Raw genomic sequence first — 17,848 nt, 5'->3', positions numbered from 1 at the left:
TAGTTTGTAAATGTGTTATAGAGTTTTGACTTGTAATGTAGAGATTTTAGTATGGTTATATATTCTTATCCTATGGAAAAGAAAGGAAAATAAAGATCTCCTATAGTTTGATTTGCCAAGAAAGGAAAAATCTATAGGTACCCTTGGGATGTATTTCTTATGTTTTGGACCCTTTTGGGTTTGGTGCATGACAAAATATCATGTGGCTTGGACCGAAATACTGTCCAAGTATAATAGACAAATGTGTCAAAATAACCACATGTCGTAATTTTGTTGAATTATTTTTTGTAAATAGTGTCATAGATAAACAAGTATATGGTTTGAGTTGAAACATTCTTCAAATTGTAAAGCTTTTGATAACATTGGATTGAGGACCAAATTTGGTTATACACTTGGTTATAGACTAAGGCAATAACTCCCACTAAAAAAAAATTAATATGGCTACATATTTTAAAAACGTAACCATTGGATTGTATTTTTTTTTTTATTCTTAACACACATGTCAAATTTCGTACCAATCAGATATTATTTACTGTTCTATCCATAAACTTATATTTTATGCATAATTTTATATTAGAAAAACTTCAATTTAAAACTTTGATTGATAACATAACTATTAATCTTTAATTTTCTAGAAATTTTGCAAGCATGGAAGATATAAGAAAAAAAATGTAATTTAATAATGAATTTAACAAAATTCACTCCTAATAAAAATATATTGAGTGTAGTTGTAGCCTTAAACTACAACCAAGTTTGTCACTAAGTGAGTTTTAGTTAGATCAATTGGTAAAATATTTTATAGTAGAATAAAAGATCTACAGTTGATCTTTGCCCACAAACAAAAAAAAAAAAAAAAAATCAATTTATGTCTTAGTCTGTGATAAAGAATAATCATTTCTACCAAAAAAAGAAAAAGAAAAAAGATAAAGAATAATCATGAGCAATCATCAAGAGTGGTGCAATAGGTTAAAACTCCAAAAAAAAAAAAAAAAACAATTATAGCTGTACTTTGTCCTTGGATTAATTTGCAATCACTTTTAAATCATGAGATTTAAAGTATCCGTAAGTTATAATTCAATTTATTAGTTTAGAGTTCGTAGACCCGTTTGAAAAGATGCAATAAGTATATGGTCACAAATGTTTGTTACAATGAACCGATAATGGAGGCCGTGAGATCCAACCTTTGTATCTCTCTCCCACTAGATATTTTAAATTAAAGATTTTTAAAATCAAGAACCATAATCTCTTCAAAAAAAAAAAAAAAAAAAAAAATCAAGAACCATAATAATGCTAGAATCCTTGAAAACATAATCCTAATTTCATTAGGAATAAATTTCATTAAAGGAATACTTTAATCTTAGCATTAACATAAACTGTTTGACTATAAATATATAAATCATATCATGCAAGACTAACAATAGTACACGTTTACCATTGAAGAATGAAAAAACATAAAATCATACATGTATCTCTAGCCAAAAGCCAAACGCCACTTTTTTTTTTTTTTTTTTGAGAATCATGCCAAACGCCACTTGATACAATATAATAACCAAGATAAACGGGTCCACAATATACATTTATATATGCCTATGGGTCCATGACAATTCAATGAATAAGAATTGATCGTGCCATATGCATATACTCATCCGTATATATTAAGAGGATTTAGAAAGTTAGTTATTTTTATTTTTTTTTTTATTTTTTTTTTCTGTCAAAAATATCCCTAAATTAATTAACCAACAACTTAAAAATGGGGTTAAAATAGTAAATTGGCAAAAGAAAGTTAGTTATTGCTTTATTTACTGTCAAAAATACCCCTACCTAAAACTTAAAAATGGGATTAAAATAGTAAATTGACAAAAATAATAAATTTTTACTTCTACATTGAAATATTTTCCTGCTTCTAATAAACTAATAAACTTCTACTTTTACGTTGATTTAAATTCCTACTTTTACTCACTAACTCCCTACAAAATAGGATCACTCTTTTGTTAGTTTTAAAACTCCTCAAATCTACAAAACTCACCCCACATATTCATCATTTTTTTTTTTACCCAAAAAATAGAAGAGTCTTTGAGCACACGCGTAAGTGCATGCTCAGAGGCTAGTATATATGTTAATGGCATCAGCAACAGTTATTGAATGAAATTCAACTACTGTGCCTAATTGTCAACTATATCCATAATACAATTACTATCAAGACACGGCATCATTAAAAATATACCAAGCCAAGATGTGCATTGACAACAACAATTAATAGTTGTTGAATGAAATTCAATAACTACTCCCAACTGCCAACAATATCCAAGCGGTGCATAACAAAAGTTCACGCTTGGTTTATTTCAGTTTTATTTTAAAAATTTCAGAACCGATGCCATGTATCTCTTAACGACATTATCATGAGCCACACTTTGATTAACAAGAACCAGTATATATCTCATATAATAAATGGCATGTGGGTTCAAAATATCAAAAACGTGAGTAAACATCAAGAAACCGTTTTTCTTTTATTCTAAAATCCAATCACATGTTATACAAGCATGATATTGAAGACCGCTCTGATACCAATTGTTGGAAAAATTAGTTTTGCATCTCATACAAAACACACAACGGAAGCAACAAATACGAATCTATTTCATTCAGGATTGATAACATGCACTATGTAAATTTCAGAATTTAAGAATAAGAGAGTGTACCTTGCTGTGGTGAAATTCAAAATAAAAGATTAGAAGTACTTAAGAACACTTTTAATCTTCACTCCAATTCCACTTTACACCCAAGAAGTGTAGTCTCTCAATCAGTTTTCCAAAGGAGAATAAGAGTGTGACTTACACTCACCCACACACACTATTTCACAATGATGTTTCATATATAAAATTCTGTATGTTTCTTCCTTTATATCTAACTGATTATCTAATTGGGCTAGCCTTTTAGGCCTCTCCAATTGGACTTTAGTGTGTGGCTTGGAGTGGGACCAAAAGGGAACAAATAAGACTCTAGCTCCAATCAAGGTTTTCAGACCCGGACCGTTCATTGAACCGTTAAAGGGAGAGGTTCAAGGTTTTTAAGGTCGAACCGAGGTCGAACTGGGGTCGAACCGTGATGACGTCATAATTAATTAAATAATTAATTAAAACCTAAATATAGATATTAAATTTATAAAACTAGCAAAATTGACAATATATCTATATATGTGAGGGAAATTTAATGATTTTCAAACATATATTTAATAATTAAATAAGAAAGTTAATAAAATAAAATAATAACCATGAAAACATTAAAATTTATGATTAATTTTTCAAGTAAAGTTGAATATCTTTGAAGGATTTTAATTATAATTTTTTTTTTATTCCTTGTAAGAGATGGATAATTTAATTAAGTAAAATAAAATTGTAAAAAAAAAAAAAATTGCTAAGGGGTTGGACCGCACAGTTCTCACCGGTTTGTAAAGTCCAACCCCGGTTTTAGCGGTTCACGGAATTAACAAAAAATCCGGTTCTTTATGCTTAAAAAACCGGTTTTCATCCCGGTTCCCGGTTTTCACGGTCCGACCTCCCGGTCCAGTCCGGTTCTGAGAACTATGGCTCCAATGGGTCTTAGGCTTTTTTGTCAACTTTTAACAAGTCCAAAGTTACCATTAATTATATTTAACACCACTATATAAATATAATTGCACTCTAGGCCTTATTAATAAATTATATCCCAAGACTTTATTATACATGCAACCCTTTTATAAAATATTCGTAGTGATACAAAGTCATGAATGTAGACTGTCATTTTGAAAATTATTACATTTTAATCCTTGAGTACTCGATTTAATCTTTTAAGTTAAAGTGGTTAGGCCTAACACTCTGAATAGCCAAACCTATTAAACTTATCTCAAGGGAATATTTTATATCTCCAGTGAATATTTTATATCTCTGTTAAGAGATTATAAATTTCATCTTGAGAATATATGTTCCATCAACACTAAATGTGGTTACTTAACATACTGAGGTTTTGATCGTTACATTAGATCTCACTTCTAATATATCAAAACAACTTACACCTCATAATTAGGTCCATTATTCTCTCAGGATTAAGAATTCATACAAATAGAAGTCGTGAGATTTATTATTCATTTGACAATCGTTAGGAGAATAATAAATCTCACAGCGGTCCAGTTCAATATGTCTTAACTCTTAAAACATATCAACATATCAACTAGAAGTCTCTACTTTCATGATCAAGACAAATCATCTTAATTTGATATGTTATAATTTTTGCAGATGAAATGCCAAATTTCATCATCGACTATGAACCAAAATTCTGAGTTTACAAAGAACTTATGATCTATATCTTTTGTGACCAAATCACATAAATTACATACTATACATTTCATGGACTATATAATAATGTCCAAATATTCATGTTACCATTATTTTAGATAATAATAAAACAAGTTTATTAATCATAACTGAAAGTTCAAAAACGTGTACAAAAACACTTTTGAACGTTTAGACCCCCAAAAACCAATTTAATCAACACACGCAATATGTTAAACAATAGTGTGCGGAAACTTAACATATGCTATAACATGGTATTGATTAAACAACTATCTAAGCCACAACAAAATAAACCACAGCAGATAATGTAAAGGCAGAGATAGAGAGGAAGGAAGATGCAAACACAGCGATAACACCAGATATGTTATCGAAGAGGAAACCGAAGACCTCGGCGAAAAACCTCTCCGCCGCCCTCCAAGCGGTAATCAATCCACTAGAAAATACAGTTGGGATACAAGGACAGCAATAGACCCTCCAAGCCTAATCTACCCAATGCACCTAAGCCCTCCAAGCTTCTTGCTCCAACGAGGTTGCGCCGAACCTTTTTCTTTTCTAGCTTTCCGGATTCCGCTACTACACCGTAGCATCAACCAATGAAGATTGGCTCCTTCCTAACTGCTTCCCAGAACTCCAAACGTCTGTCTCACAAAGATGATAGTGGTGAGAACCAGGTTTGGTATAATGGCCTCTCAAGGATTTGACAATGGAGAGGAAGAGAGTGAGGGATTTTGATGAGACTCTAAGGTAGAGATTGTGGGTGAAACAATCTGGTTTTTCTTTAGGGTTTCTCTCTCAAAATTCTCTCTGGAAGCTCTCTTTCAATCGTGGGTTAAAAGGGTATTTATACTGAAGAGGAGTGGAATGCGAAACGTCAGGTTTTTCCAAAACAGGGGTGGCTCGCGGCTTGACTAAGTCGCGAGTTCCAGTCGCGAGTTAACCGTATGGCCAGTTGTCTTGTTTTGTCCTGTAGTGCTCCAGCTAGCATGACTGTTCATCTTCCAGCATGCTTGGCACGTGTGCAGATTCTGGCGGGTTGAAGCCGCGAGTCCAGCCGCGAGTCCCAGCCGCGACTCTCTGTTTTCTTGCACACTCTTGAGCAATCTTCACACTATCTCACTCACTACCCTTACAACAATCCCACCTAAATACAGGGTTACTAAATGCTGAATTACAAGCAAATTTGGCACGGAATAAAGCCAATTAGATGGTTGAATAAATTCAACCTTACAATAACAATAAATCATACATAATGTCATACATAGTATCATACAATAGGATTTAAGGGCATTAATCCTAACCGTTTTTTTTAGAGTTGGACATTGTCTACATATCTTGCAAGTGGGTTTATTGAGATAGTTTATAAACTAGATCTGATAGGTATTGCTTTTAAAACTGTTGAGGCATGATCATATTTTGTAACTACTAATACTTATATATATATGGGAAATACTAACGAGTGCCCTTAGAGCACTGGTTAATAATCCATTTAAAGAAAATTTTTATGGGAAATGAAAAAAAAAGAATTAATCTTTTGACAGCTTTTTTCATTTCTCATAAAAATGGTATCAAAACTTTTCTAAAATGGATTATTGATGAGTGCTCTAAGGGCACTCGTTAGCATGACCCTATAAATATATATATATATATATATATATATATATATATATATTTGGCATAGAACTTGCACAAATGAAATTGGATGAGCTTGTGGAAGATGTTATGAATTTGGACATCAACAAAAAATCTATGGATGATAATCGTAGTCATAGTCAGGATTAGTCTACTGTTTACTCTAATTCTTCCAATATTGATACTTAGCATTTGGCAAGTTCTAATGATATTATATTTTTGTTAAACTATGTTATTTTATTTTTGTTAAACTATGTTATTTTGAATTTGGGTTGAAGTGTATGCATTTCTTTTAGAGTGTAAAGAACTTATTTCTAGATGAATGTTATATTTTTGTTGAACTATATTATTTTGAATGTGGGTTGAAGATTTGAAGTGTATGCACTGTTTTTAGGATGTAAAAAAAATTATTTCTAGATGGGTGTTATATATAATATTATGTAGGTTGAAATGGGTTGTATTACATTAATGTCAACCCAACATGACTTGTTTATTAAGCGTGTCAAATGGGTTGGGTCAGGTCAACCCGCCTTACTAACAGGTCGAGTTAGGATTGAAGGATCATGACATAATTATTAAATGGGTCGGGTTAAGGTTGAGTCATTTAGTTGAATACCCCTACCTCGATATGACACGAACCCGACACACTAACATGAATTGACACCCCTAAGTTTCAGCTTTTAAAAAAAAGTTAACTTTTAATATTTCGTCTCATATTATGCAAACTAGTTTGTAATCCCATGCATATGCATGAATACTTTTAAAGATATACAATAAGATGCATAATATAATTCCTATATATATAATTTAAATACTGTTGATAGTTATTTTTATATTTTGTTAACTTTTTAAAAAAATTTGTAAGTATATTATTAGATATAAAATGTAAATTATCTATGTTTATTTATTTATTTATTATTGTGAAACACTTTTTTTATTCACGATTCATTTATTCTAGACTCTTTGGTTTTTGTAATTAATAATTCATTTGAATAAATATTAATGATGTGGTTCCACATTTGATTCTAAAATTAAAAAATAAAACGCTTTAAGAATAAATAATTTAGGACACATGGGGAAAAGTTGGAACTCTAATTTAGAATTCTAATTTGATTGTCTCTCAGTTTCACCTATTATTATATATATAAATAAGCTGGTGACAATAAACAATTCTCAAACAAACACTATACAAAACCTTTCACGTTATATAGGGTTATATTAACCTATTATAACCCGTAAAGGTACATGTAATAGTTTTGACACATTTACAATAAACTTTGCATCTAAGCTGATGGGATTAACGAACTCAACTTCCCTGGACGACCTTATCCAAACCAACGACACAGTATTGACAGACGAATTAACCAGGTGCCTCCGATGATATAAGCCACATTACTGATGAAGGTAAAGAAGCCATTCAATATAGTAAAAAAAATGCCTCGAATGGTTACAGGGACAACTGTATAGATCGTTGGAAGCTCATCAAAGCTCACATCATTGACTATGAAGCGTTACCAAAAGAAGCATTAAAACCACCATAACAGCCACAACGGCTAGGGGCTACTGGAATGTATATATACAACCTTCCCAGCCCCAACATAAAGTACATAGACACACCAAAAAGCACTACTAGTTATTCTGATACTCTGTTATTTCCTAAAAGCTTTTCTTATACTGACTTTGGCATCGGAGATGTTGTGGCAGACACTACATTGGTAACCACCTTAAGGGAATTATCTTACCCTTCTCACGGTGATACTAACAAACATTCAGCTCCATCTGGATGTACTTACAACGACTGACGAATCTGCACTTCATCAGTTTGGCGCCGTCTGTGGGGAATCAACATTCTTTCGTACTCAGGTTCGAAAACGTAGTTTCCAATCAACTTCTGCATTCAAATGGAGTCCAACCAGGATTCTACAGCCTTAGCTCAGCAAGTCCAGGCTCTTGCGGCCGCTGTTGAAGAGCTCACCAGACAGAATTAGGAAATGAGGCTATGGTTTCAACAGGAGGAGAATCGGTCCAGAGCCAACCAAGAGGATGCGAGAGATAGCCATAGAAGAAGTGACCGTCGAGGACCTACTACTCCAGATGAACAAAATTCAGATCTTCTTTGAGAGATGAGGAAGGAGATTGATGAGCTGAGGAACGCCATTAAGGAGAAAATGGACCAAAGCCTGGATAGAATGGTCAGGGCAACAGACTTGCCCTCCACTACAGCGGTCCTAGAATGCCCAATGCCATCAAAATTTTGATTGCCTTAACTTGAGCCGTTTGACGGATTTAAGGACTCCCAAGACCACCTCAACACCTTCAAGACGACACTAGGCCTTCAAATGTCTCCTGATGAGATACTGTGTCATTCCTTCCCCACCATTCTCAAAGGAGCTATTCCAACATCGTCCATTGACAACTTCGAGTAGTTGAGTAACACCTTTTTGAGCCACTTTGTCGGAGGACAACGCTCGAAGAGACCAGTAGACTACTTGTTCACCATTAGACAGGGGGAGAAAGAAACCCTGAGGTCGTACATGAAACGCTTTACTCGGGAGACCCTAGAGGTAGACGAAGTTGACGATAAGGTGCAGTTGACAACCTTTAAGGTAGGGCTGAAGTCCAGAGAGTTCGTGGTTTCACTCGTGAAGAATACTCCTAAGACGATGGCAGAGATGCTTCTGAAGGCACAGAAATACATGAATGCTGAAGATGCATTAGCCACCATAAAGGACATAGAAAAGCCGGCAGACATGGGAAGAAAGGAGGACGATCGTAGAGGACAAAAAGGGAGCATCCAGATCGTCGGACCAATGACAGGGGTAAAAGGAAAGACGAAAAAACTCCTCTAATGGTAAAATTCACTCCTTTAGTTATGCTTGTTGACAAAATTTTGGCGCAGATTAAGGATGAACATTACCTTAAATGGCCAAGGCCATTACACTCGTCCCCCAACGTCTGTGACAAGAAGAATTACTTCCGGTTCCATAAGGATCACGACCACTACATAGAGGATTGCAGGGACTTAAAGGAATAGATAGAGGAGCTTATACGGAAAGGGAAACTGCAGAAGTATGTGAAAAAGGGGGAATCCAGTAGATTCAAAGGTGATAACAAGAACCAGCATGAATTCTCACCCAGTGACGAGGATCACACGTCCCAGTGCCCACCAAATGTAATTAGGGAGATCAAGACGATCACAGGTGGCCCATCCAGGGTGGGTTATTCAGATCCCTCAAGAAAGCATATCGGAGGCAGGTGAACAGCGTCCACAGGATGCCTCAATTTAAACAAAGACGGACGGACTGAGACATGTGTTTCTTAGACGAAGATGCTAGGAGGGTTAAGCAACCTCATGATGATCCTTTGGTCATAATGCTTATGATAGAAGGATTCAATACCAAGAGAATCCTCGTGGATAATGGTAGCTCGGTAAACATTATTTACCTCTCCACTTTCCAGCAATTGAAGTTAGATCGAGGAAGGCTGCGCCCAATTTGACTATCCCCTTGTAAGTTTCAGTGGAGATAGGGTGTATCCTAAAGGCATAGTGACGGTGACGGTGACAGTGGGGGCTTACCCGAGACAGTTGACTCGTCAGCTGGACTTTTTGGTAGTAGACTGCCCTTTATCTTACAATGTGATTATCGAGAGACCCACTCTTAACCGCTGGAAAGCAAACACGTCAACTTATTGCTAGAAGGTAAAGTTCCCGATAGAGAATGGTGTGGGCGAGGTGAAAGCAGACCAAGTATTGGCCAGGGAATGCTACCAAGCCGTGTTAGCTGCAAAAGAAAATCATACATGGATGATCGAGGAGAAGGAGGAAGATAAAGTAGAAGCCCTAGAGATAGTGGAGTTGGTCGAAGGCGAGACAGCAAAGACGACCAGAATAGGGACGACACTAAGTCCCGAAATGAGGACGAGACCTGTCCAATTCCTTAAGAAGAACCTAGATGTCTTCGCTTGGAGTCACGAGGATATGCCGGGTATATCCCCAAAAGTCATCCAGCATAAGCTAAGTGTAAACTTGAAGATAAAGCTCGTCCAGCAAAAACAACGAGTCTTCGCTCCAGAATGGAATCAAGCAGTTACAGATGAAGTTAGCAAGTTCTTGTCGGTAGGCTTTATTCGGGAAGTTTACTATCCAGAGTGGCTCACTAACATCGTCCTAGTGAAGAAAGTGAATGGGAAATGGAGGATGTGCATGGACTTCACGGACTTGAACAAAGCTTGCCCAAAAGATAGTTTCCCCTTGCCAAGGATAGACCAGCTTGTGGATTCTACTGCTGGGCATAAGCTATTAACGTTCATGGATGTTTTCTCAGGCTACAACCAGATAAAAATGGCAGAAGAATACCATGAGAAAACTGCTTTCACCACAAGTCAAGGGCTCTACTGTTACAAAGTAATGCCCTTCGGGCTGAAAAATGCAAGAGCAACTTACCAAAGGTTAGTGAACAAAATGTTCAGCAAGCAGATTGGGAGAAATATGGAAGTGTACGTGGATGACATGCTCGTCAAGAGTAAGGAGGAGGCTACCCATCTAAATGACCTCAGGGAAACATTTGCCATGCTCAGACAGTACCAGATGAAGTTGAACCCCAGCAAGTGTGTCTTTGGAGTAGCCTCGGGGAATTTCCTGGGATTCATAGTGTCCCAAAGGGGGATAGAAGCAAACTCGGAGAAGGTGTGAGCCATACTCGATACAGCATCACCTAAGACCGTCAAAGAAGTCCAGAAGCTCACAGGAAGGATAGCAGCACTCAATAGTTTCGTCTCTAAAGCAACGGATAAATGCTTGCCTTTCTTCAAGACATTGAAGCAAGCCTTTTCCTGGACTGATGAATGTAAGGAAGCTTTTCAAGAACTCAAGCGTTACCTGAGCAATCCGCCCCTCCTAAGCCCGTATAAGGAAGGAGAAAATCTATATTTATATTTGGTAGTGTCAGCCACAGCTGTGAGTGTAGCCTTGATTAGAGAAGAGGACAGGAAACAACTCCCGGTTTACTACCTCAACCAAGCCTTTCAAGGTGCAAAAACTAAGTACCCAAGGACTGAAAAGATTGCATTCGCCTTAATAGTAGTCTCGCGCAAGCTGCGATCGTACTTTCAGGCGAACCCCATCCTGGTAATGATGGACTAACCCATCAAGAAGTCTATGAACAAGCCTGAGGCAACGGGGAGAATGGTCTAATGGGCAATTGAGCTTCGCCAGTTTGACATCGAGTACCACCCTAAGACATCTATCGAGGCACAGGCTCTGGCAGACTTCATTGTCGAGTTTACTTTTCCAGACGAGGACGGCCTTACCGATGAGACAGAACGATGGACGATACAGACTAACGGTTTGTCCGCCTAGAAAGAAGGGGAGAGTAGGGGTCGTCATAATCACCCCAGAAGGAGAGATGCTTAAAATTCCCAGCTACCAATAACGAGGCTGAGTACGAAGGTGTATTGACAGGGCTAAGAGTCGGGAAAGCATTAGGGGCTAAGAACCTACTCCTTCAGAGTGACTCCAAGTTGGTAATAGGGCAGATAAAGGAGGAATATGAAGCAAAGGAAGAAAGAATGCAGAAATACCTCAAATTGACAAGGCATCTGAACCAAGAATTTGATAGGGTAGAGTTCGTGCAGATCCTAAGAAGCCAAAACATGGTAGCAGAGAAGATCGCAAAGATTGCCTTATTAGAAGAAGGAGTAACGAGGTGCCTCCGACGATATAAGCCACATTATTGACGAAGGTAAAGAAGCCATTCAATGCAGTTAAATAAATGCCTCGAACGGTTATAGGGACAGCTGTACAGACCGTTGGAAACCTATCAAAGCTCACATTATTGACCAAGAGGCGTTACCAAAAGAAGCATTAAAACCACCATAACAGCCACAACAGCTAGGGGCTACGGGAATGTATATATACAACCTTCCTAGCACCAACATAAGATACATAGACACACCAAAAAGCACTACTAGTCATTCTGATACTCTGTTATTTCCTAAAATCTTTTCTTATACTAACTTTGGCATTGGAGACGTTGTGGCAGGCACCACACCGGTGACCACCTTAAGGGAACTATCTTACCCTTCTTACGGCGATACTGATGAACATTCGACTCCATCTGGACGTACTTACAATGACTGACGAATCTGCACTTCATCATAAGCTGTAGCCCTCCTCTGAGAAGATGATCTAAAGGGTCTTATTATAGTGTTCTCTTGCTGCAGCAAATTCAATTTCAATTCTGAAATATCTTCTTGGCGAAGTTGGAAAGTGTTGGCCAGTACATCCGTTGGAATGACCCTAAGGACAGAGGTTTGTCCGGCAAGAGGAGAAATCTGGGCATTGTCATTTGTCTTGAAGGCCACCCACTCGAAACCATCACTGCTAGCCCGTTTCACTATAGCAAAGTTTTGTGGCACAGTTAAGATCTGATCTTGTTGGAGCTCATCATCAAATACAGTTCGACCAAAGTTGTCAACTACTTGAAGCTGCGCATGGCCCCTTACTACATAGATTATGCTGTGTGCATTCCGAATCCAATGTGGAACATAAATAGCATCCTGCAAATACAAGTTTTTATTTTATTTTTATCAATTTCTTTTTGTTCTTAATATGTATGAAGTAGTACTAGTATTTCGGTAAACTAATTAAATATAAATATTAAGAAAAAAAATTATAATTGTTAAGTTAATCTCGACATTCACAAACATTACCCTTTTGAGCCTTCCAAACTCAGCACTAAGTTGGAGCCAGGGGAGGACTGGGAGGCTGTGGCTATTGAGGGTATTGATTCGATCGGCTTTGGGATTGTAAATATCGGCACGTGAAGGGTCATGGATGTTCTCCCTAAGCCTCAAGGTGCATAGAGTCTCCTTAATGCCATTGTCACGTCCACGTCCATGTCCATGTCCACCTTATCTCATCTCATGTCGGTTCCTCTCTTGCTCTCGCTCTTGTTCTCTCTCTTTCTCCTCTCTCTCGCGCTCGACACGCCCATGTCCACCTCGACAACTCTCATGTTGTTCCCTCTTTTCTTCTCTCTCTTGTCTTTCTAGTCACTCGCGCTCCTCATGTAACCGTGGTGGCCTGGCCACTTGAAGCCTACCTTTCACTCTCACTATGTTCCTCCTGTCCTCTTGCAAGACTTGAAGGTTTCTAATGGTGTCCTCATTCACATTGAAAACTTCAGCCAAATCCTCAGTATGGAAACCACTGAAGACATTGTTATCCTGTCCCTGTTGCTGATGCCTATGACACGCGTCACGGCCTTGGCCTTGGCCTTGTTGTTGCTGGCGTCCTTGTCCTTGTCCTTGTGGGCTTGGACCTTGTAGCTAAAATTCATCTTCTAGGTTTCTAGCAAGGTAGAAGTGCTACATATATACAAAGCCAACTGTGATACAACATCAGTTTATACAATTGGATTGTTATTATTAATTGGAATTAATTAATATTTGGATTTCTAATTAGTTCTTACTCTAGGGTTCTCGTCAAGCTGGTTGGCTTGGTTGTTAGTGTCAAGGAGAGTGACTGCAACAACCTCAGACTCGCTGTCATTGTACATCCAATGGGCTACTCCCGTAGGTAATGCTATGATGTCACCCTGTTGGAAGTTTCGGATCTTCTAGTGCTGGTCTCGTTGCTTTCGTTGCTGGAACCTATGGTCCTATCCTTGTTGAGATTCTTGGTATGTGTTGGGGCAATTGGGAAGTATGGTACCGCAGAGACCATAATTTGTTTTACATTACACAAATTAAATTACAGTTTGCACATGCATAAGCGCAAGCACAATTTTTTTAAATTTGTTAAAGATATATTAGCTCATTAGTATAGGCTCAAGCCTAATTCTACTTTGTGTGCAAGCCAAGTCTCCTACTTGTACTAGAAGTCTATTAGTCTAAGGTTTAGTCTACTATATATACACATGTTATGATTTATTGTAACACATGATTTATATTACACTATATTATTGATGTAGCCCTTTAGGGTTTCCTCCGTAGATGTAGGCCGTTAAGCTGAACTACGTAACCCTCATGTGTTATTGTGTTCTATACTTTATGCTTTTGCTTCTGTATCCATACTAGCATATTTAACATGGTGTATCGATGCTAATATTTAACATGGTATCAGAGCCACCTTTTTGTGGTCATGGTTTTCTGTCCTTATGGTATATTTAAGAGCAATCTTTGTCTTTCTCGGTGTTTTTTTCGCTGTGTTCATCTTCTTTGGCTTCCTACTGCTGCCGTCAAAATTCTCCAGTATAGTCATGCCACCATTAGAAGTCGCATCAACACTACAAGATCATTGCCTTCCTCAAACTACTGTCACAGAGCCAAACTTCATTCAAGGGATCTTTTTAACCTTATCAAATCTTAAGATTTCATCAAGCTTCCATCTTGAGTTTGAGATGGGGTGTTAGAGATATATTAGCCCATCAGCATAGGCCTAAGCCTAATTCTACTTGTGTGCAAGCCAAGTCTCCTACTTGTACTAGAAGTCTATTAGTCTAGGGTTTAGTCTACTATATATACACATGCTATGATTTATTGTAACACAGGATTTGTACTACACTATAATATATTATTGATATAGCCCTTTAGGGTTTCCTTTGTAGATGTAGGCCATTAGGCTAAACCACGTAACCTTCGTGTGTTATTATGTTCTATACTTTATATTTTCGCTTCCGCATCCATACTAGCATATTCAACATGGTGTATCAATGCTAATATTTAACAAAATTTAATTTCGGTGTTGCTTAATTTTTTTTCTTTTCATTTTGAATATAACTAATTATATATGTATATATATACCTCTCTGAATGTAAATGAGTTGAGGAGCATTTGTGTAGTGTGGCAAGAGAAGGCCATTAGGCTCAATGGTAGGGTGAACAATGGCCACTCCGACGCACTAGAATTGTTGGTCATTAGGGTCCCAAGACTCGATCACACTGGCTTCTGCCTCAATGCGGTTGTTGGGTTCAAGGGCATTAAGCCTTTCTAGTTGGCACTGGTTGAAATATTGTTGCTACCAGCTTCTTTGAGCTAGGCATCCATTGAAGAGCACAAGAAGGCATAGAGAAGTATAGAGAAAGATAGAATTAGCCATGGTTCTTTTTTGAGGTAGTACTGAAGTGGCGTGTTGGAGATGCTGGTTGTTGAGGGTCATTTTTGAGAATTCAAGTAGAAAGAAGAAAGCCCAACGATAAGGGTAGCAAAGAATTGGCAAACAAATGGCAAAACCATTAGGCCCAAATGGCAGGAATAATGGACCACAGGCCCATGAAATAAACAGATGGGCCTTGAAGAGGCAAGTGGGCTTAAAGAAGTCCGGAAAGAGAGAAATAGCATACCCATGGGCAGTATATGATGTAGAAAAGTGAGAAAGGATCACCGCAGACCCAAAGTAATGCAAACAAAGAAAGTAAGGGGTTAATGGTAGGCCCATGAACCCCAAGGATGAGAATAAGGTAATTGAGCCAGGGAAGCCCAATGAAGTTAGTAAAATCCATAGAAATGCAGAGTTAGTAAAAGGGTTAAGGAAGCCCAAAGAAAGCAAGTGGGCCAAGGATGCCCAAGAGAAAGACAAAAGAGACACAGGAGCCCATAAGTAGGAAAACCAATGGCCATACCAAGCCACTGGGGGAAAGAGTAAACGGCTGGCTTAAAGAGGCCCAGCAGGATTGAGTCATTACAGTAAGAATGACAGAGTAATATGGTAGGAAATGAGGGTAATCAAGAAATGGGCCGAAAGAAATGTAAGACCCAGTATCAAATAAAGCCTAGCTCCTCAGGGGAACGGAAAATCGAAAAGCAGTTCACATAAAAGGTCAAAAGGAATGGACGACAGACTATGCAGGCAAGCCTCCAGACCACGGTAGGCAAACGACTAGTAGGCAGATTTTGGACACACATGAAAGGGAGGCACGCGCAAAGCCCAGACACCACCATCCTGTACCCAGCCAATACAGGGCATGGTGAGGTTATGGGTCAGAGGTAATAGGGCATGGTTTGGTGGTGGGGAGAAGGGAAAAATCTATTTTTGAGGTTCCGGTTTAGGCACTTTTGGGGGAAGTGTCCTACTGGGATGACATACTACCCAAAAGAAGCAAGCTGAGTTGGAACCACTAGATGCATGCCATGAGGGATAGGGAGAGAGAAATAACCCAGACCGTAGCAGGAAATGGTGCCATGGTAGACAAATAAACAAAATATCCTTCTTTGTCTAGTGATGGGGGAGTGGCACACAGACGGACCAGTGGTGGTTGGCCAATACACCCAGACCAGACAAAGGAGGTTAAGGGCTAAAACAGTAAAATCCGGTCACGGCAGGCACTATAAAAAGAGAACATTGCCGTGAACAAAAAACAGAGCAACAACGGGAACCATAACTAAGAAATAGGAATTCGAAAAGAGATACCAGGAAATAGAAAAGAAACGAGTGTAAGGGAAAGAAAGAAAACAACCAAGAAGAAAATAGAGGGAGAGTTAGAACGGTAGGCATGCACCGGTAGATTGATTTCCTCTCTCTCTTATGAAATCCTGCTCTTTGTCAAAACCAAAAGGAGCCCTTGTGCATCAACCATTTAGGTCCGTTTCCCTCAAGGTAGTTAATCTCCATGGCAGGAATTTCTTGGGAGATTAATTGCGTTGAGAAGGAATGTTCTTTCCTCTCTGGTTTTACTCTTGCGGACCAGATTTAAATTGATTTCTTTATCTCCTGATTAACCTATACATATTACTATTTGCTCCCTTTTGTTCTTTCTTTTTTGTAAAAGTGATTATTATTACTGTGATTGTGCTTGGGGATCATTTGGTCATTTCCTACTAAGTAGCCAGATATATATATATATATATATATTTTTTTTTTATTATGTTTGTTTGCCACAACTTATCTCAAACAGCTCTAACTGCCGCAAGCACGTTCCTGGAAAACCAGGCATAGTTTGCGCACAAGCTGGACCAAATTGAGTTGCAATTGGACCGATCTCAACTCCTTTATCCAGAAAACTTGGGCCTAGTGCAGCAGGAAGTAGCCCAACACTACTAGCACAGCCCACCACATTACACTGGTATTTATAGGAGAGAGTTGTTGGTTAAGGGACAGACACCTATGACATGCATGCTATCTTTGTTGGTTAAGGAATCTTCAGCCATTCTTCTCCTTGCATGGCTTATCGAACCCTATTGTTTTACACCTCAATATATTTGTTAGGGTAGGTGTCTCTATAGCTGCCTCAGACAATGAGACAAACACTTTACGTTGTGAGTTAGAATGTTGATGTATGTGAGAATATGACTATATTCAAACTTGTACAAGACAAGAATAGAATTAAACACAAAACGTTCACAATAGTAATTAATTTATACAATATTACACAGAAGAGAATATAGCCGTTACCCAATTTTAATTGAGTAATACTACAGATGCAAATTATTTTACAACATTTTTACAAATTGTTAATGTGGCCTTAATATTTTCCAAGTAGTTTTTTGATATTAGTGATGGGTCCATATTAAAACTAATAAAAATTTGCCACATTAACGGTTTGTAAAAATGTTATAAAATAATTTGTATCTGTAGTATTACTCATCTTAATTTATACAAACCCAACTTTCACAACCAAATCTAACATTGTGTGTTAAGTAATTATGTGTAAATTAGCCATTCAACATTCATGGGTTATTAGTAATCATTGAATGTTAACTCTCATTAGTGGCCAATTACAAATCATCATAACACACGTTCCATCAGATTTTCTTTTGCTCTCCTTCATCAAATATAGTTACTGTTATCTTCCTCTCCCATAATTCTTATGAGATTGAGGAAAGGCATTACAAGATTTTTCTTAAAGTTTTGTAAGTAGTGGAAGTGTGTCCATCACAAGGATCGATAGTTTGAT

General features: G+C 37.6%; 1 pseudogene; it reads right to left on the bottom strand.

Annotated features, from left to right (window-relative positions):
- Nucleotides 1-12,080: 12,080 nt before the first annotated feature.
- Nucleotides 12,081-15,054, bottom strand: LOC126701055 (11S globulin seed storage protein Jug r 4-like; annotated as a pseudogene).
- Between the last annotated feature and the right edge of the window lie 2,794 nt (nt 15,055-17,848).

Source organism: Quercus robur, chromosome 9, assembly GCF_932294415.1.
Source record: "Quercus robur chromosome 9, dhQueRobu3.1, whole genome shotgun sequence".
NCBI lineage: Eukaryota > Viridiplantae > Streptophyta > Magnoliopsida > Fagales > Fagaceae > Quercus > Quercus robur.
Note: the sequence above shows the minus strand (reverse complement) of the source record. Positions and strands in the feature narration are given on the sequence as shown.